Below are 23,231 nucleotides of genomic sequence, written 5' to 3'. Positions count from 1 at the left end.
TATAGCTGTTTAGGCCAATAATTAAAGAGGACCTTGATAGAGAATGACAAGAGAGGATGATCACCCTATTGTCTATCTTCCAGCTGTTTTCAATGCCCTGAAGTTTTATTCACACCCAAATATTAGAATCTTATCTGAGAGAGCGTACTCAAATGATGAATCATGCTAATTTCTCAAGAAAAGTGTTACAGAATAATAAATGCCTTTCTGGTCAAAGCACTGATGCTCTGGAAATAATCTTTATCCAAATGAGGTACAGGAATTGTTAGGACTATTAAAAGTTTGTATATGATATCTGCCAGGTTCGACTGAGCTTCACTTAAAATCTACCATATTAGGGCCAAGTGTAATGACTCAAATTAGTGAACTTAAAAATTGTTTTAAAATGTTTCCTGGAGACATTTCAAATATTGCTCTCTGATTTATCACTGTTACTTTTGCTGAATTCAATTTGATGCCAAGATTTATTCAGATTAATCAAATGCCATAAACTCTGATACCTAATGTTCCTTAACACCTTAAGAACTTTTAAACAGATCAAATGTTGAAGATACGCTTTTAGTGAAACTGTACCTAAGCACATGAATTCTATTGAATATAGCTTTTTAGAAGACTAACAAAGAAAGAAGACTTAGGAAATTCGGAAACATTTTTTAAACCTTCTAGAGGGAATTAAACTACTGAAAAATAATTTCAATTGGTGAATCTAATGGCATTAATCAGAAGATAAGAAAAAAGTAACCATAAAACTTTATGGGGGTAATATTTGCTATGAGGATCAGGAAAAACAACTAATGGATATTAGGCTTAATATCTGGGTGATGAAATAAACTGTACAACCAATCCCATGGCATAAGCTTACCTCTGTAACAAACCTACACTTGTACCCCTGAACTTAAAAGTTAAAATTTAAATAAATAACGTTGTGCTATTAATTTCAACCAGAGCCTTTCCAAGGTGCAGGGAACTTTTGAGAATTTTATTTCTTGCAAAAGGAAACTTGATTCCTTGCTTAGGGCCTTCCTAGGAAAACCTCTATTCTTTGGAGAAGCATCATACTCCTACAATATTTAAGGACCATCATATTTGTCAGACTTTTTTTCTGTTTTACTGTGAGCAGTTTACAGAACATAAAGAAAAATCAAATCCGAAGGTGCACTACACGTGTTTTATCAAAAGGAACATTTTTGTGTACTTTTAAGAAAATACGACAAATTGAGTTTTCTGACCTATTACCAAGTTAGACATCTTGAGTGAATTGAATCTGTTGTAATCCTGTTTGGTTTTCATCCCATGGCTCTGGAAAACTGACATTTATCTCCAATTTTTCAACTCTGCTTCTTTCCAGTACCTCATCTATACGACTATTATAGTACTTTTCATCTGCTTCTACCACTACACTATGGCTGCATTACTTTTAACACAGTGTCCCACATGTTACCCATTTCTACCTTATATAAAGAGTAGAAATTGAATTGTAATTGAGTATCCAGTTGCCTCATATTCAGGTCTTCAACTGAAATAACTCCAGCTATCTCAAAACTTCAACCCTCTCTGGAAGTATTGGACCAAATTATCCCAGATTATAGCACTCTCAGGCTAAAATTACTAATGCTTCTATAGTTTCAGAGACTGTATCAGGTTATTCAACACAACATTCCATGCACCATTCCAGCCTCATATAATCAGAGGACACTTAGACGACTTTAATAGCCTTCAAAAGACACCCTCCTCTTTTACTTATATATATATTTATTTATCTATTTATTTAATGGAGACAAGGTCTCACTCTGTCACCCAGACTGGAGCGCAGTGGCATAATCACGGTCCACCGCAGCCTGCACCTGCCGGGCTCCGATCCTTCCACCGCAGCCTCCTGAGTGGCTGGGACCACAGGCGCCGCCACCACATCTGCCTGGTTTTTGTATTTTTGTGGAGATGGGGTTTCACATGTTGCCCAGGCTGATCTGAGACTCCTGGGCTCAAGAGATCCACCTGCCCCGGCCTCCCAAAGTGCTGGGATTACATGAACGAGCCATTGTGCCCAGCCGGTCCCGCCCGGTTTTTAACCTTCGTACTGTTTATATAATCATCCTTCACAAAATAGAACACTTCATTACTCGATGGTTCTCATTATTCTAATATGAAGAACTATATTAAGAAAATAAATTCCTGGCCGGGCGCGGTGGCTCACACTTGTAATCCCAGCACTTTGGGAGGCCGAGGCGGGCGGATCACGAGGTCAGGAGATCGAGACCACGGTGAAACCCCGTCTCTACTAAAAATACAGAAAATTAGCCGGCGTGGTGGTGGCGCCTGTAGTCCCAGCTACTCGGGAGGCTGAGGCAGGAGAATGGCGGGAACCCGGGAGGCAGAGCATGCAGTGAGCCGAGATCGCGCCACTGCACTCCAGCCTGGGCGACAGAGCCAGACTCCAGCTCAGACAAAAAAATAAATCAATAAATTTCCAATATTTCCTAGCATATCCAATTTAATTCTATACATCACATAAAAATAAAAGCCGTCTTACTGTGTTAGTTTCTTACTGCTGTTACAGTAAATTAACATAAACTCAGAGGCTTAAAACAACACATTTTTTTTCTTTATACTTCTGGGGGTCAGAAGTCCAAAATGGGTCTTAGTGTGCTAAAATCAAGGTATCATCAAGTGTATATTTTGTCTAGAGATTCCAGGAGAGAATTCACCAGGTTTGAGGGGTCACATGTATCCCTGAGCTCTTGGCCTCTGCACATCTTGGACACAGCACATCACTTCAGCCTCGGCTCCAGTTTCCCCAAGCTCTTCTGCTCACTCTGGTCTCTCCGCCTTCCTGTCTGAAGGTTCTTTGTGACTACAGTGGGCCCACCTAGATAATTCAGGATAATCGCTCCAGTTTAAGGTGAGGTGATTAGCAATCTTAATTCCACCTCTAACCATAATGCTTCCATGCTGCCTAACAACACATTCAAAAGGTCATCCTGCTAAGGGTCATTATTCTACCTACACACTAAGTGACTGAGAAAAAGTAAAGTTATCTATCATGCCTTACCTATGGCGAGGAAATAATAACTTATAATGATTTATCTACGAAAACCTGTTTTTAAAAGCTTTGGTCCTAGTCTATTGATTAAAGTTTTGGTATATTCCAGATAAATTTCATGTCCTTGATGCTAACACATTGTGCACAGTAGATGGCCTTTTTAAAATAGTACTGCATAAAGGAATATTTAAGGTTGTCTGGACAATAGAAAAGGAACTTTATTTGCTATGCCACAAAAGGCCGGATTTCTGCACATTACACCTCCTACCAGTGCACACATGTGCCAAACTCCTTCCTGAAAGCCTGGTTTATGTTTCCTATGTGCTTAGCAATAGTTTTACTCTCACGACTGTTTATATTAAGTCCTATTTTTTAAAGCATATCCTCATTTGTTTGTTTTCCTGAGCCTCTGAACTGGATTTCATCTGGTATGTATTGCACAGGTTTGCACACTTGATTGTACGCTACCTAAAAGCATCCTCTTGTGTTCTGGACACGGTTATTTTTCTCCATGGTAAGGTGATAAGTGACTTCTCTGAGGACTTGCCACCTTAGAATGCAGTGGTGACATCACCTGCTCAGGCTCTGTCTGCAATGTGGAATTTAGTATTTTCCAACTTCTGGTCTAACTTGAACTTCATAATTAAGCAGAGCCGCCTTTTGAGGGAACAGTAGGGTGTCTGCCCCTAAACGTCTGTGTAAATGCAGAGACACATTTGGGAACATAACTGACTTTTACCTACAGAAGCCAGATGCATTTCATGACCATGCATGCTTAGGGAAGCAAGTTCATCTCATCTATCACAATAAGCATCTGTGCCACTAAATTCCACTGCAGGATACTTTTCACACTTAGACAACAAAACATTTAAGGAAATAAAAGCTCTTTCCAATAAAAATGTGCATCAAATACTGTGTGTATGTTTAAAAAAAAACCTTCCTCTATAAGATAAGGCCACAGGAACTACTAAAAAAGCATTCTTGAAATACATTTTCTGATAGGAATCTAGGCCCTTGCCTTATATAAGATTTAAGGAAAGTGATGTGTGTGTCTTTATACTTGAAAGGCTGTTTTCAACAGCAAAGGGTATGCTTTGAGGTATCAATATAGTTTTGAGAATGCAAAAGTTTAAAAGAAATGGAATGCATATTCTCCAGGTATGAATATGCAATTGTCATTATTTTCCTACCATCTACTAGATTAGAAACAGAAGAAAAATTATGGAAATGTCTGTTTTCCCTCAATAGGAGTACCTATTTATTAAAGTTAATTAATTACTATTCTTTAAACATTTTCAAAATAGACTCATAAGTGACAACTTTCAGAGAAAACAAGGGTTTTTGGATGTAAATATTTACTTATAACATGGATAAAATAATTTTGTTAAATATTAACTCCATATTCATAATGTTTTCTATTGTTTTTGCATTTTGTTTAACAATAGAGAATCTAAGACATTTAGTGTTCATGAGTTTCATACAGTTTCCTGTCAATGTACTTTGTCTTTTTTTTATTGGACTACTAATCATTTATTTATGATTTGTTGGAACTACTCATATTTTAAATATGTCAAGTGAACTGCAAGCACTTGTTGCTGATTTGATATTTGCTTTTTACACATATTCATTGTATCCTCTGAAAAAGAAAAGTTTTATATTTTAACAAATTCCAATCCATAAATTTTTTTTTAAATTTTCTGTTATTGGTTAGGGCTATGTTTGGATATTTAATTTTAACCGTAATGTTGCAAGTGATATTTGTCTATGGTATTTTTTCTTTATATTTTGGAAAAGTGTATTTGACATCCACTATGGAATTAATATTTATTAATGACATATTATACCTTTGTGCAACTATAAAATACATATAGCCAATTATCTGAACACCATTTTATGAACTGTTTATCACTTATCCACTGATTTGAAACACTATCTTTATCATATATTGGATTTTAGGTTTATCGAGATTATGTAACATGAAATTATTTAATTATGAAATTATGTGAATTCAAGCATGACAGTCAGCTCTTCTTCCCCACCACTACCCTGTAAAAGGATGGATGGAATAATTGCTTCCCTATGGCTTAAGTGTATGAGAGGTATACAACATGGTCTTGATGAAGTGGGAACTACACAGAAACTGTTTTTGGTCCTGAAATGTACTCCAGCTTTACCAATTTGTTCTACACATATACCATTGAGGGTAGAAGCTGAATTTTGCTAATGATTATATTTACACTACTTAACATTGTGCCAGATACTGAGTAGATGCTTAGAAACATGTTTAATGACTTGTTTTATTGATAGAGACCTAATTATCTGCTGTAGTGGTGCTATCTCATTCAGAATCATTTTGACCAGCCTTTCTCCATCATGAATAAAACACTTATTTACACACTTGTGTACATGCACATGTGCATAGAAACACACACACCCTTTGCAGAGACAAACTGCATCGAAAGCATGTACAAACATTATAGTATTTTTGTTGATTCTGACCTGATTCTGATTCTATTGTATACATTTTCATTCTGATCACAATAACAATAAAAATAGAAAACTATAAGTTGTGAAGCTGGAAGATGCAGAACATGAAAGATCGAATTACCAATTTTTTTTTCTATTTTCTTTAGTTGGCTGCTGATAAAATCAGAAAAGAAATGGACACAAAAATGAAAGTATGCAATGTGTGTGCGTGTGTGTGTGTGTGTATCACATGCACTCGTTTCCATGATGTACATATGGAATTTCATAACCAGCCAAACTAAGCTTCATAAGTGAATGAGAAATAAAATCCTTTACAGACAAGCAGATGCTGACAGATTTAGTCACCATCAGACCTGCCTTCCAAGAGCTCCTAAAGGAAGCACTAAACATGGAAAGGAAAAACCAGTACCAGCCTCTGCAAAAACACACCAAAATATATAAACCAATGAAACTAGGAAGAAACTGCTTCAACTAATGTGCAGAATAACCAGCTAACATCATGATGACAGGACCAAATTCACACGTAACAATATTAACGGTAAATATAAATGAGCTAAATGCCCCAATTAAAAGACATACACTGGCAAATTGGATAAAGAGTCAATACCCACAGGTGTGCTGTATTCAGGAGACACATCTCACTTGCAAGGTCACACATAGGCTCAAAATAAAGGGATGGAGGAATATTTACCAAGCAAATGGAAAGAAAGAAAAAAAAAGCAGGAGTTGCAATCCTAGTCTCTAATAAAACAGACTTTAAACCAACAAGGATAAAAAAGGACAAAGAAGGGCATTACATAGTAGTAAAGGGATCAATGCAACAAGAAGAGCTAAGTATCCTAAATATATATATATGCCAAATACAGGAGCACCAGGATTCATAAAACGAGTTCCTAGAGACCTACAAGGAGACTTAGACTCCCACACAATAATAGTGGGAAACTTTAACAACCCACTATCAATATTAGACAGATCAACAAGAAAGGAAATTAACAAGGATATTCAGACTTGAACTCAGCTCTGGTCCAAGTGGACCTAATAGATACCTACAGAACTCTCCACCCCAAATCAACAGAATATACATTCTTCTCAGCACCACATAGCACTTATTCTAAAATCAACCACATAATTGGAAGTAAAACACTCCTCAGCAAATGCAAAAGAATGAAAATCATAACAAACAATCTCTCACACCACAGTGTAATCAAATTAGAACTCAGAATTAAGAAGCTCACTCAAAACTGCACAACTACATGGAAACTGAACAACCTGCTTATGAATGACTACTGGGTAAATAGCAAAATTAAGGCAGAAATAAATAAGTTCTTTGAAACCAATGAGAACAAAGACACAACATATCAGAATTTCTGGGATACAGTTAAAACAGTGTTTAGAGGGAAATTTACAGCATTAAATGTCCACATTAGAAAGTGGGAAAGATCTAAAATAGACACCCTAACATCACAATCAAAAGAAGCAATGGAAAACACATTAAAAACCTAGTATAAAACAAGAAATAACTAAGATCACAGCAGAACCGAATGGGAGAGAAACACAAAAAAACCTTCAAAAAAAAAATCAATGAATCTAGGAGTGGGTTTTTTGAAAAGATTAACAAAATAGATAGACCGGTAGCCAGACTAACAAGGAAGAAAAGAGAGAAAGATCAAATAGACACATTAAAAAACGATAAAGGGGATATCACCACTGATCCCACAGAAATACAAACTATTATTAGAGAATACTGTAAACACCTCTACACAAATAAACTAGAAAATCTAGAAGAAATGGATAAAGTCCTGGACACATACACCCTCCCAAGACTAAAGCAGGAAGAAGTCAAATCCCTGAATAGACCAATAACAAGTTCTGAAATTGACTCAGTAATTACTAGCCTACCAACCAAAAAAAGCCCAGGACCAGATGTCTTCACAGCCGAGTTCTACCAGAGGTACAAAGAGGAGCTGGTACCATTCCTTCTGAAACTATTCTGAACAATAGAAAAAGAAAGACTCCTCCCTAAATCATTTTATGAGGCCAGCATCACTCTGATTCCAAAACCTGGCGGAGACCCAATAGAAAAAGAAAATTTCAGGCCAATATCACTGATGAACATCGATGCGAAAATCCTGAATAAAATACTGGCAAGAGAATCCAGCAGCACATCAAAAACTTATCCACCACGATCAAGTTGGCTTCATGCCTGGCATGAAAGGCTGGTTCAACATATGCAAATCAATAAACATAATCCATCACATAAACAGAACCAATGACAAAAACCACATGATTATCTCAATAGATGCAGAAAAGGCCTTCAATAAAATTCAACACCCCTCATACTAAAAACTCTCAATAAACTAGGTATTGATGGAACATATCTCACAAAAATAAGAGCTATTTATGACAAATGCATAGCTAATATCATGCTAAATGGCCGAAAGCTGGAAGCATTACCTTTGAAAACTGGCCCAAGAGTAGGATGCCCTCTCTCCCCACTCTTATCAACATAGTATTGGAAGTTCTGGCCAGGGCAATCGAGTAAGAGAAAGAAATAAAAGCATGCAAATAGGAAGAGAGGAAATCAAATTGTCTCTGTCTGCAGATGACATGATTGTATATTTACAAAACGCCACCACCTCAGCCCAAAAATTCCTTAACCTGATAAGCAACTTTGGCAAAGTCTCAGGATATAAAATTCATGTGCAAAAATCACAATCATTCTTATATACCAATAACAGACAAGCAGAGAGCCAAATCATTAGTAAACTCCCATTCACAATTGCTATAAAGAAAACAAAATACCTAGGAATACAACCTACAAGGGATGTGAAGGACCTCTTCAAAGAAAACTACAAACCAGAGCTCAAGGAAATGACAGGACACAAACATATAGAGAAACACTCCATCCTCATGGATAGGAAGACTCAATATCATGAAAATGGCCATATTGCCCAAAGTAATTTATAGATTCAATGCTATTCCCATCAAGCTATCATTGACTTTCTTCACAGAACTAGAAAAAAACTATGTTAAATTTCATATGGAAGCAAAAAAGAGCCTGTGGAGCCAAGGCTAACCTAAGCAAAAAGAACAAAGCTGGAGGCATGACGCTGCCTGACTTCAAACTATATTACAAAGCTAAAGTAACCAAAACAGCATGGTGCTAATACCAAAACAGATATATAGACCAATGAAACAGAATAGAGGCCTCAGAAATAACACCACACATCTACAACAATCTGATCTTCAACAAACCTGACAAAAGCAAGCAATGGGGAAAAGATTCCCTATGTAATTAATGGCGCTGGGAAAACTGGGTAGCCATATGCAGAAAAGAGAAACTAGACCCCTTCATTATACCTTATAAAAGAATTAACTCAAGGTGGATTAAAAACATAAATGTAAAACCTAAAACTATAAAAACCCTAGAAGAAAACCTAGGCAATATGATTCAGGACATAGGTGTGGGCAAAGACTTCATGACTAAATCACCAACAGCACTTGAAACAACAGCCAAAATTGACAGATGGAATCTAATCAAACTAAAGAGCTTCTGCTCAGTAAAATAAACTATCACAAGAGTGAACAGGCAACCTACAAAATATGAGAAAATTTTTGCAATCTATCCATCTGACAAAGGTCTAATATCCAGAATCTAGAAGGAACTTAAACAAATTTACAAGAAAAAAAAAACAAACAACCCCATCAAAAAGTGGGCAAAGGATATGAACAGACACTCCTCAAAAGAAGATATGTATATGGCCAATAAACATATGAAAAAAGCTCATTATCACTGTTCATTAGAGAAATGCAAATCAAAACCACAATGACATACCATCTCACACCAGTTAGAATGGTGATCATTAAAAATTCTGGAAACAGCAGATGCTGGAGAAGATGCAGAGAAATAGGAACACTTTTACACTGTTGGTGGGCTTGTAAAATAGTTCAACCATTGTGGAATACAATGTGGTGATTCCTCAAGGATATAAAACCAGAAATACCATTTGACCCAGCAATCCCATTACTGGGTATATACCAAAGGATTATACATCATTCTACTCTAAAGACACATGTACATATATGTTTATCATGGGACTATTTACAATAGCAAAGACTTGGAACCAACATAATGCCCATCAATGATAGACTGGATGAAGAAAATGTGGCACATATTCACCATGGAATACTACACAGCCATAAAAAAGGATGAGTTCACGTCCTTTGCGGGGATATGGATGAAGCTGGAAACCATCATCCTCAGCAAACTAACACAGGAACAGAAAACCAAACACTGCATGTTCTCACTCATAAGTGGGTGCTGAACAATGAGAACATGTTGACACAGGGAGAGGAACATCACACACTGGGGTCTGTAGGTGGGTGTGGGGAAAGGGGAGGGAGAGCATTAGGACAAATAGCTAATGCATGTGGAGCTTAAAACCTAGATGACGGGTTGATGGGTGCAGCAAATTACCATGGCACAAGTATACCTATGTAACAAACCTGCATGTTCAGCACATGTATCCCAGAACTTAAAGTAAAATTTTAAAAAATGAAAGTATGCAATATGTGTATGTGTGTGTATACATACATATAAAACAAGCACTCATTTTCATTTTGTACATATATGCACATTATGAGTGTGAATATATGTTAAATAATATCCTATCAGTTTTGTATTTGTAACACATATATGTACATGCATATACAACAAATAGAGGTGTTTTGCATAATAATTTCATTTATATTCATTTCATCAGCTAAGAACTAAAAAGAATTTAAATCAAAATCAATTATTCATTTACAGGTGTTTTTAACCATCATCTCCCCCTTTATCTTCAGTTTTATGCCTCCTTGTATTGCCATTTTGTGACTTTTTTGCCATAAATTATACATATTTGGAACAGTCACTTTAAGAAATTCAATCTTTGGATAAGATCTCTAAGATTGATTTAGTATGAATACGTGTGTGGGCACACACTTGACAAAGAAAGGTCAGTTATAAATATATGTGTACACTTATCAAAATAATTCACATAAAATCTCTGAATAAAATTATCTGTATGCTTTTTCTGTCAATAAAAGCAATATAGTATAATTCTTGGTAGTAAACCTGTTTGTTTTCATTCTGTTGCCTACCATGTGAGCTGCCATGTTGGTATAAAACATCGATCATTTGATATTTTACTACAGCAAATAATAGTGATCCCCACGAAATAATAAATAAATCAGTGAGTTTCACGGAAATAAGTTTTTGGATGGATCAGATAATTTGAAGTTGTTAGTTTATTCTCCAGCAAGGTGAAAGAAAAAAGCTGTTAGTTTGTTCTCTATCAGGTGATCGAAGATGAAAACTAAAGTTCTCAAGGCCAGTGCATAATAATGGTGCCGTATTCTGTGCATCAATCACCATTACCAAATACCTATATTGCCAAATATTTCATGTACCGCTTTAGTGGTGATTAATCAGTGTGCCATGGCACTGAAACTGAAACGAGACTTTGTAGTACAAGTGATATTCAAAGGGTTTTGAAAATTTATCAGCTCTATAGATATAGATGAAAATTTATCATCATCTATCTAGAAATCCTGTTTTTATAAATGTTACCTAGCCAAATATTGGTTTTATTTACTTAATATTTAGAAAACATGAGTTTAGTAAAAATTGTTCAGATTTTCTTAATGTAGTGTGTGAAATTACTATGTAATTATACAAGAAATATGCTACACAGCTGAATACACAAAGAGGTCAGCAGAGGGAGCAAAAGGTGCCTTTCCCCTATAATCCACAGCAACATCACCCGCTCTTCTCTCTACATCATCGACGTATGTTATCTAAAGTCCTGTGCAAATGCCACCTCAACACAAGTCCTCTAGCCTTGCCTTCTTATCAGAAGCAGCTCGAAAGCCCCGATAATTCTAGAACCACTGAAAAATACACACTTGTTGCAAGGATTGAAAAGCCTCATATTGCAAATTCAGAATTCACAGTACTGAAAAAATTCATAATTTTTTAAAGTTACAATACTGTGAACTATACAAAATGAATTATGCTGGGATCCGATGACTCTCTTCATTCCAGCCTATCTTATATTTTCTCATTCATTTCTCCACATAGTCACAACAACAGACTCACTATTACATTTCATTAATGGCTATTTTATAATAAATGATCTCAATAGCATTTCTGAAACCTCTGCTGTTCTGGTTTTACAGAACTCTTGAATTTTTGAATGAGTTAGTTTTTGATTGAAAAAGACCTGACTCTTATGCTTAGAAAAGCCATCATTTCTTTCTGTAAGCTTTCCGTCTTCTATAAGCTTTACATGTTCCATAAGCAAACATTCGCTGGTTTTGTGATCAAACTAGAGAGGCAAATTCAGTTAATAATAACAACGTCATTTATCATCCTCAAATCTAGTGTTATGGATAATACGATCTCCACAAGGAGACGGTTGCACGAGCGACAAGAGAAAGACAATCAACAGTCTTTTACTCATACCAAGATATGTCCACACACACTTGTTTCAACAGTCAAAGTAACGCCATATGTCCCCAGTGATGTGGGTGGGCAAAAGGAACAGTTGGCCTGCTAATGAGGGCCATATGTACACGCAGCCTATCGTACCATCCTTCTTACTTATGGTTGCTGAAAACTCAGTGGAAGAGCTTGCTCTGAGGAATGGCATGGCTGGAGGAGGAGAGGCTTCCTTAAGAGCAGGAAAGGACCATTTGTTGTACAACTACTGTATCTCTGAAACTGGGAGCTAAAGATATGCATGTACGTTACTCATTCTTATTAAGAGTTACTTACGCATCCGTAGAGTTCTTTACTCCAGTTTCACCTTCTTTCACTAAATTCTTTTGCATTTATGTGCAAAGGGATTTTGGGCCCTTTTCAAAAATTACTTTTCCTAATCAATCTTGTTAATTTGATGTTCATTTACATCGGCTTCTCTTTATTTTTAGCTTGATTTCCAGAAAAATTATACTTTCTTTGACATTGTTAAATGTTACAATATTAAAAGAAATGAAAAAGACTTAAAAACTTAGAATATTTGAATGAGGGTTTCTGGAAGGCAGAGAGAACAATAAGGCAAAAGTACTTACTGCACTACTGTTCCAAAGTAAAAGAAAAACAAAGATTTTAAAAATGATTATAGCAGCTTTGTATCTCAACCAGGGTTTCCTTTGAAATTTCTACAACTGCAAACACTATTCAGCAATTTGCACTGATTATAAAATTTATTGTTTTAAGGTCAATTGTGATACTATGATCAGATAATATAATTTACTTTACTCTTAATGGCTTCATTTTGACAACTGAGGGAGCTTTCAGGAAGGACAACGCTTCCTGCACAACAACCAGTAAAGCAGGTCACATCCATTTTCAATCTAATTTTAAGAAAAATGAAGGACAAACTACTTGTGAGGCAGCAAGAATTCATTTGCATTAAATTAATTTGAACAGGGCATTTCAAGTTCTCTCTGGCAACAATGGAATAAAGGGGAAAATGAATCTATCTTATGCAATGATCCTCTTCTAGGTTACAGAAAGATTTGAAAGGCTGACATGACCATTGCTAAATTTCTTCTAGAAGTCTATGATTAGTGTCATAGATATAACTCATGAGATAAAATATTCACAAAGAATGTCTGTGAACTGCATCAATTGTGATGGAACTACTGTCTAACATCCCTTTGAAAAGTTATATTCTGCAAAGGTTAAAAAAACACCAACCTTTCGATGCTTTCTTATATGGATGAGCTTTTGTCAACAAGAACTAAGCTTCACAATTAAGCACTATGGAAGATAATGTTCTAGGTTAATTTAAACCTAACTAATCCAGGACTTGGCCTTGATAAATAATGGGTTTAATTAATATTTTTGACCCTAGCAGTGCAAATACTTTTACTTATATTTTACTAAAGCTAGTTTTGACAAATCTAAGGGTATTTAATTTATCAGTATCTGTTGTCAGATGAAAACTTCCCCATCAATACCTTCTAATGGTTCAAAAATAAACTGTTACCCCCACAGATACATTGTTTTTCCATGCGTAAGCAAGTACATTAATTTCAGGGTCTCAAGGCATAAAAGTGATATTACCACTTGTGATAGGCTGCATAATAGTCCCAAAAGATGTTCTTCACCTAATCTCCCGGCCCTGGGAATGTGCTGCCTTACACAGCCAAAGGACTTGTAGATACGATTCATTTAAGGATCTGGAGACAAGGTGATTATCCCAGATCATCCACGTGAGTCCAAAGTAATCACAGGAGTCCTTAGATGAAGTGGAGAGAAGGACTCAAAGTTAAAGGAGGAGACAGCGCGGAGACAGAAACAGAAATAAAAGCAACGCACCTTGAAAATGGAGGAATGGGGAAAAGACAATGAAGACAGGTGCCACCAGAAGCAGAAAATGCAAGAGAATGGATTCTCCCCTCAGCACCTCCAGAAGGAACCCACACTGCAGACACATTGACTTAGCCATATTAAAGTGATTTTGGACTTCTGACCTTTGAAACTGCAAGACAATAAATATGTGTTAAGTTATGTAAATGTGTCGTAATTTGTTATAGCAGCAGTAATACAACTAATACACCACTACAATAAGCAAAGGAAATAAAGTGCAATAGTGACAAACTTAAGGGTTTCCAGGAAAGAGAAACGAAGTGGTAAACTCAATCACAGGATTATATTAGTAACTGTAGTATATGTTACTTGCTTACCCTTTCAATCACATTATTGCTGTAATTATCATTATCATCCAATCAATATGATTACACCAGTATGTATAACTTAGACATGAAAATTTTTTTCTATTTCACTCTTCCCATAATTCCATGCAGCTACCCCTAAGCAACTATGTATCTGATGAAGCTAATATTTTCAGGGAAAATCTTCCATGTTAAGCAGAAAATTTACATCTAAAATTAAATTCTTTTAAGCCAGTCTGGGGACAATACCTAGAAAATTCAAACATTACTTCTCAAGAATACCACTAGCAGTGAATTTGTGACGCTATCTTCCACCAACTGAATCAAAATTAATTTTAAATATTTTCAAAGCAATATTTTAAAAAATCGTGTACACATTTTTTCCTCTTGGTAAAAATAAACCACTTCTCAACCATCCATTATATTTATGTTAGTTACATGAAGTCCATACATGAATTATCATACCACAAATAGAAAACTATTTAAATAGAAAAATCTCACTTGGTGCTGACAGAATGACAGCATAAAACTGTTAAGCATGAGGAGAAAGTTGTTTGCAGTGTAAATATTTCCCTTTTCCTATCAAAGTGTGTCCTGTGATCTAGCGCTCTTCTCTCCACATGCTTAAGTACAGCAAAAGTTATAAAAACACTCATTCTAGTTTTCTATACTTTAATGGTTGTAGAACATCAGAAGAGAATTGGGAGATGGGAATGTTTTGTGCTTGACATTGCATTTGAGGGGAAAATAAAAACTTGGACATAATATGTGGGATGTCTCCACAGTAATACATGGGAGGGCAAGAAAAAAATGCTATCAAATTTCTACCATGCGCTGAGCCCCTTATATCAACAAATATCCAGCCTTTCTAATGTACTAACAACCACTCTTCATAGCAAGTATTCTATTCCCAGCTTGTAGGTAAGAAACAAAGCTTCAGAAAGGGATCTTCACCAATTTCACACAGTCAATAAAAGGCAGAACTAGGGCAAATATCAATAATAAAAATAGCAATCTAATCCTAATTGGACCTGGCACTGTTCTAAGAAGAAAATCATTAACAAAGGATTTTGAGTTACCACACTCTTAGTCTCCCCGTTTTACAAAAGAAGCAACTGGGGTAAAGTGAAGCTATGCCGTTTCTTTTCAAGCTCATATACCTAACAAGATACCACTTTAATCATGGGTCTCTGATAGATCGTGTACCTCATTTCTAGCGTTTGCTGAGATTTTTCTTATTAACCCTAAGCAAGTATTTGATCCCTGGTAAGTATGCTGTAATTTTTTCACCGCTCATTCTTATCACGGTTCTTCAAGAAAAGTACAGTTCAACACATTTGTCCTATTTGGTTACAAATTTTGAAATTCAAAATATGTATCACACTAAGCTGTTAGCTCCATTTGGAATTTTAAAAAACTAAATTTTTCACTCAGTTAAAAAAAATTGCATTGTTTACTCCCATATCTACAATATAGCTTATAAGTGTATATTTGTATTGAAAACATAATTTTCTACAACTTTTATAATATTTAAATATTATTTAAGGTTTTAATAATATTTAAATATTTAAATAATACATTTAAAAACATAGTTCAACAAGTCCGAATAATCCATCACTTACTTATGACAGAATATTTGTTCAGTATCTTCTGTTTGTTCACTCTTGTGTAATATATCCTATTTTAAGAATCAAAAACTTCTCTTAATGTCAACACTACAGCCTCTTCACAATTCCTACTTATTCCTAATTACCCTTCAGGAGCAAATAAAATGAATTTATCCCAAATTTCTTTGCTTTGAAACAACTTCAGTGAAAATGGTGGTTGTCAACCATATCTACCATTCATATATCCCATTGTTTTCTGCATTAAATTTCATCTAATACTCCTTATGCCATCAGTGTCACTACAAAGGGGGACAGGGGATGAATCTCATCATGAACAAAGGTATATACACTAGATCTTAGGATGTTCAATCATTTCCTTACTCTATTATGTCCCATCTGAACTACTCATATTAAAATGAGCAACTATATGAACATGGTACTTTTAAGAAAGGATGTTCAAAAATTAATTCATATCTTGTACAAATTGGTATCCAAGAAATCATGACCTAATAGGCATCACATATGTGAATGAAAAAATTCACTTTCAGCAATGAATGTTGATGACACTCCTTTAGCAAGAGTTGTACCGAGCTACCCACAACTCCTCAGCACTCACTATTCTCATACATGCGGTCGGACAATGTCCAAGGGTGCAGTGATTCTCTCCAGAGGCTTTTCTGGGCCGTTAGAGCTGTCTCAGCCTGTGTACAGGGTTATACAGACACTCTAGGGCATTCATGACTCTGATCACTGGAGCAGCCCTGTACTAACTGCAAATTTATGGAGGAAACTTTCAAGTCCTCTTGCCCCCCAGTTGGGGTAACTCTGTTACCTATTTCATGTGGTCTCAGTTCTCCAACAAAAATGATCTCGGCCTGCTCATCTTACTTCCATTTCACTACATGGCATAACTAGAAGTTGACTAGGTATTCTGCTTTAATGTATATGCAAAGCCCTCTTGTTCAGGAATGTTTGTAGAATAATATTTCTAAATTAGGAATACAATTGGTCTTGTTCTTTCCTGAGGGATAAAATGTCATCTCTCTTCTTCTCTCCCTCTCTCCTTTCTTCCTAACTCAGCTAACCCTCTATCTGAAAGAATTACAAAGGAAGAAATCTAGGGCATTGTTTAGCATTCTCAGGAGGATTGGAAATGTTGGAATGACAGCGAGTATCACACATACACTGCTTGAAGTATTTTGTAGGATCCAAGGGAAGAGAAAATTTTGACATTCCAGAAAATTTAAGTCATCCTTTTAATATCAGGACCAGAAAGAAACAGGTCACACGGGCAAGAGCCATAAAACTAATTATCTTGACTCTTTCCAGAATACCTGAGCTATAAATGTACAGGGAATCCTGTAATCAGATGCAAAGTTGTGTATAATATACTTAGTTCCCAAATGTAACTAGGAATTTTATGTATATAATGTGAAAAATCGTTCCAAAGTATTTGAGACTCCAAAAACTTTCCTAGCTAGCATTCAATATTCTTGCTTAACTTCTCCTTATACCCCTAACTGTATTGAGCATGCATAGACACACAAAAGCTAGGATCAACTATTACCACTTAAGAAAGAAAAGGAGGAAAAAGGCTGTATTATAGGGATTTAGTTTTCTTCCTCAACTCTTGAAGAAGCCTATTTGTATCAGCCCGTGTCAGACAACAAAGTACTTATCAATAAAGTTTTATGAATGTGGTCACATATGAAATATAAGAGCATTCAGTTTCTACCTCTCCTTTTCTCATAAATCCTACATCAGATAGACATTAGCTATATCTGCCAATGTTTCCACGGAATCTTAAAGACTATTCACTGCAAAGCTGGCAGTGTAGCCTGAAAGCAAGTTATGTCTGCGTTGCAACTTCACACTAAGTGGTTTAAAAATACAACTAAATGTGGCCTGTCTTTATCTTGATTATAAGACATAAATTATCCCAAGAATATTCTTAGTAAAAATTGGGTCTCCCGGTCAAGCCACTTCTATTAAGAAGGACACAGGTCAGTTTTTAGGAGTTTAGGTGTTATTTGGAAGTTAGGAGCATCTAAATATGGAATATAACTCCATTAAATTATAGTATATTTTATATCAAAGAGAAACGACAAAAATAAGAAATGTTTTAAGTATTTTTTCGTATAGCGTGTTCATATATAATTACTTCAGTAGTCTCAATGTAGTCATGCAATTGTTTGGGTAAAGAACTAAACTTGAAGTTAAATAGCATAGGTCTGAATTCTTATGGTTTATAACATTCATATATTTTATATGTTCCAGAATAATATGTAATTTCTAAGTTTATAACATAATAATTACAGAAATCTAGGTAAAGTAATACTTCTGTGACACAGTCTCTTCATCTACAAAATGGAATATTGCTTTTCTCCTTAAATTTATATTAAAAATTGGAGAAGTAATATATGTGAAAGAACCTTACATTAAATATGCAAGTTTTATTTGTTGAATTCAAACAGTCATTAAAGAACAAAATAAAACATTACATTTGGATTAACAAAGTAGATACATATATCTCAATCTGAGAAACCTTTAAGCTCTCTTGACCATAAAATGACATTGGATCCTATAAGAGAGTTTGGTAAATATTTGAAAGATATTTCAATTTCACACCTAAATGTTGATTCTGACATTTATTTCCTAAACTTATCATTTGTATACTTACCTGCTATTAAATCCACAGGGGTCATGTCACTAACTGTATGCCCACCGATTTTATTGAGAGGTATTCAGCAAGGCCCACAAAGTAAGTATTGAATTTTTTTAAAAAACAGACCCAAAACACCTAAAAGCAAAACACTTAGTAAATTCTTATAATCATGAAGATCACAAATTAGTGCTATTAGTAAGAAAGAAACTTCTAAACCAAATAAAGTCCTAATACCTCCAACGAATTTTGTCTCTCTGATACACACACACACGATTAAAAAAAAAATGAAGGAAATGTAAAAAAATAAATAAATGAAGGAAGTTCTGTGGGAAATGTCCATAATTTCATGCCCAGAATTTCCCTATCAATCTCTTTCCCCAAAGTTCTTCCGAGAAAATAAAGTTGCCTTTCTCTCAACGTTAACTCATCACTTTTCTCATAGCATTTTCAAAAGAAATATTTCCTGTCAGCCGGCCACTTAAACTTTGTGCTGTTAAAGAAATCCAAAAAGGTATCAATTTTGCAACAAAGGATAAAGAGGAGACGAAGTGAACCAACATGGCTTTTAAGCTAAATTGCCGTCACCTGTCACAGGTTGTCTAGCGAGCCTCAAGTTCCCTCTAATAAGCTTATGGAGGGTGCGGAGCAAAGGCACCTCAAGGTGCTCTGCGGGTTTTCCCCTGGTAAATTAGGCTGAAAGGAAAAGAGTCCCACCCCCCACCCCCAAACTTGGAGACCAGGGCTGCCCTGCCGAATGCTGTGCCCAGACCTCCTACTTCCACGCCCTTCCAGTCCTTTCCTCGGCTTGGAAAATTGGGCATGAGGCAAGCAAAAGGAAGGACAGAAGGCCAAAACGGGCATCCGGGAAGCCAAATTTCTGTCTCAAAAGCTCGTCTAGAAACGCGTACATAGCGCGTGCCTTGCGGACATCTCCTAAAACCCCGTTCACTGAAGCTAATTCCTCCCGAACGCCCCCACGCCGGCTGAGGATCGCAACCGCCCATCCGCCCCTCCAGCCTGTGCAGCCGCCCCCAAAACCTCCCGTGAATCGGGAAATGTCAAGGCAGCAGCGCTTGGGGAGCCGAGCAGCCTCGCCAGTTCCAAGTCTCTGGTTCGAGACCCCTCGCTTCGCCTCTTTGGGGAACTCACCTGGAGTCAGGTTTAGATGGCAGCCTCCACCCAGGGGACCGGGAAGCGGCCCCGGGAAGCGCCGCCGCGTCCTGTGAATAACGAGCGCAGCGCAGCGGAGCAGCTCCCCCTGGACTGGCCGCTCCCCGATTCCTCCCGCTCTGTCCGGGAACCGTCCCTCCGTTCTTTCCTCTCCCTCCCCTGCCTGCAGCCGCCGCGCTCCCTCCTCCTGCTGGCGGCTCAGGGCTGTGCTTCCGCCTCCCTCCTGCGGGCGCACGAGCTGCCCGCGCTGCTAATGAGCAGGCTCCAGGCTCCGCCCGGCCAGGGGTGCGCACACACCCCACGCCGGAGACGAGCTCCCGGGAGCGGAGCTATGGATACGCCTGGTGCGGCCGCTGGAGAAATGAACTGGAGGAGGCATCCAGCATCTCACACTTTCTGGCCACTCAGCTTAACTAAGCCATAACCCCAGACTTCTTCCTAAATCTCCAGTAATTTACAGGTGCTGAAAAGTCAATGAGGGGTTTGAGCACAATCTGTGTTAACAGTATTGCCAGTATAGACATGCTAATCTGGCTAGATTCTAGGGATGAAATGTTCAAGGGACGGTATATGATTCTTTCTGGTGGTTATTTTGACATATTTTGGCTATACTTACAGATCTGTAAAATAAACCAGCAATCTTCTAATCATGACAACACAGATTCCTAATTGAAGGCAGCTGATACTTATTAAATACCAGGCTCTGTTTAATAGGCTCTTCTTTCCCAGCTGATCTTTACTACAATTCTGTGAGCACTACTAGCACCCCTATTCTATATTTTAAGAATTTGGGTTTAACTTTTAAAACAAGACGGTCTTAAAACAAGACTAAGGATCATGTCCAACCTTGCAGAGATTCTAAGTTTCTGAGCCTAAATAATAACTGAAATCTGTAGCTCCCACAACCCATAGCCTGTGTATAATGTGTTGCAGCATCTTGGATGGTACTGTGTAACTGAACCAACAAAGATAATAGGACCATCAGCAAATACACACCACGAGACTAATGAATACCTAGAATCCTAGTGAGACTTGTAAATAGTCAAGCACCCTAAGTAACAATAGTTCAAGTGCATGCTAAACATGGTGATTACTTATAAAAGAACAGCAACCAGTATGAGTGAAGACAGGCAAATAATGTTCAAAATGTTCAGAATCAATGTCCAGCCACTTATGAGTTGAATTCCCCACTCTAAAAAGGAGGCCAGATGTGATGTATTCTAAGAAGTCTACAATGGGCGTGGTCTTTTCGCAACCAAAAAGGGCTTTTTAAACACTTATTTCCCATTAAGAATATGCAATAGCTAATTAATATTAAATCTGAAAATCAGTGATAATTTATTTCAACTAACCTTACATGAAAAAATCATTACTCATTCAAGCTTTTAGAATTAGATTAAATAGCATTGAGTATCAAATTTACTTCAACCCATAGAAATAATAGACAGTTAATTAATAAAGTAAGTAATTTAATTAACTTTACTTTTGTGTCATGATGTATTTTTCCTTAGGAAAAGGATAAGACATTTTTTCCATGGTATAAAATACTAGAATATGACTTTTATATTTTTCTTCATGAAGATTAAAGAATTAATAAAATAAGTACAGACATATTGTCAACAAATCTATCCAGATCATTCATTCTCCACTCAAGAAATTATGCTAGGCAAGCTTTATTTCTCCATATGTACAAGGCAATTCAGAGGTCAAAAATTTGAAAACACTTCAATGAACATCAACCATTAATTAACTAAGAGTAGATTTTATTTATAAACAACTTTAAAAGACTATAAAAAAGGTATAACAAACTTCTACTTTATCAGTACTGCTACTCCTGTTGAACACAAAGATATATAATTATAGTTTTCTCCCTATTTAAAATATTTATTGATTCTGGCATAATAATGTCATACTCATCCCTCAATAATCAGTGTACATGGAACCAGAAATCTTTTCTTTCACCTAGTCAATTTAAGTATTTCTGTGTTTTGCATGTTAACACTCTATTTATTCTGTGTTTCTAGTGCTTATCCTCAAAATTTTTATAGTTCCGTTCACATATGAATTCTACCAATCAGCACTATATATAAATAATGCAACGTATAAAATGTGTTAAATAAATGGATGTAAGATTTATGCTAAATTTTTCACATAGTAAGTACTTCAAAACCCTTATTATTTTTCCTTAAGCTTTTATGTGCATATATTTTATCTCTCCAACTAAAGAATAAACTTCTAAATAAGAAGAGTTTTGTCTATAAATTTTACGCATTTTAATACATTATTAATCTAAAACCTTGGACTAGAGTTTGGAATTCTTTTATGTATTCATTTATTGATTCAAAAAATAGGTGTCCATGCCATTTTTTCTAAACCTTGTGCAAGATGTAGGGTATACAATGATGTCCAGACTTTAGAGTCCTTGACCTCATGGCGTTTAAAGTGCAGTAATGTACAGTAATTTTAAAATCTATTTATTATTATTTAAAACAATCAATGAATACATTCTTGTCGAAAATAACTGAAAAGTCTGTCTGAATTCCCTGGCCAAGGCCAAAACATGAAAGCAAAAGAGCTGCCTGAAAACAGTGCAAGCCACTCTCCAGAGGGTTTCTCTGTTGAAACAGCACATCGCATTATGGAAATAATGAGAAAAATTAGTAACTGTGCAAACGACAACACATATGCATCTTTGTGGTTTCTGACCTTTTAGCATCGTCGAAGCAAGACCACAAACCTTTCAACACCAGGCGTGGTATTAATCTTGCACAGAATATAATGTTTTCACATATTTTATTCTGATTTCCTACAAAGTAATTTCAATTTCTAGCTAAAGCTAATGGATTTTTCTAGTGAAAACATTGTGTACCGAATGACTTTCCAGTGAGATCCGCGTACCATGCGCCATTTTCATGTTCGTGCTCATTTCTCTGAAGTCTGTTTGCCTTTAATTCACCATAATGAAATTCCTTGTGTACTTTTATTGGCAACCATTGCATAGTGACACTTGCATCCAAATGTAATTCCATTTGAGCTTGGCAGTGTTTGCTTTTTTATCAGAAGAGGAAAGTTAGAGGGAACAAGGGGCAAAGATGTGTGTAAGAATATCTGAGGGACCATCACAGCATCATCACAAATTCAAGATTTTTTTGAAACATTAGACAAGGGACTCACAGCCATGCCCTGGGATGGCTGAAACACTTCACAACCTGCTCATGTTTATGACCAAAATCATCACCTAAAATGAATTCAATGTGTCAATATCATAATATTGTTTGTGTATAAGTAATCATGAAGCAGTTAGGGAAGGGAGTATAATCTAGTAAGAAATTGGAACAAAAAGTGTTAGACAAAATTCAAGAAGATTTAAAAGAAGAAAATTAACCTGTCTGATCTGAACAGAATTGGAAAAGCACATCAATCATAGCTCTATACATTGACCATAGACTTAAAGCATAACATAAAAATAAAGAAGGCAGATAACTCAGGAAAACATTTCTATTAAATCTACTCCGTAAAGTTTTCCCATACTTTTATT

The sequence above is a fragment of the Symphalangus syndactylus genome, chromosome 12, assembly GCF_028878055.3.
Source record: "Symphalangus syndactylus isolate Jambi chromosome 12, NHGRI_mSymSyn1-v2.1_pri, whole genome shotgun sequence".
Classification (NCBI taxonomy): Eukaryota; Metazoa; Chordata; class Mammalia; order Primates; family Hylobatidae; genus Symphalangus; species Symphalangus syndactylus.
The sequence above is the reverse complement of the archived record's forward strand: the minus strand, read 5'-3'. Positions refer to the sequence as shown.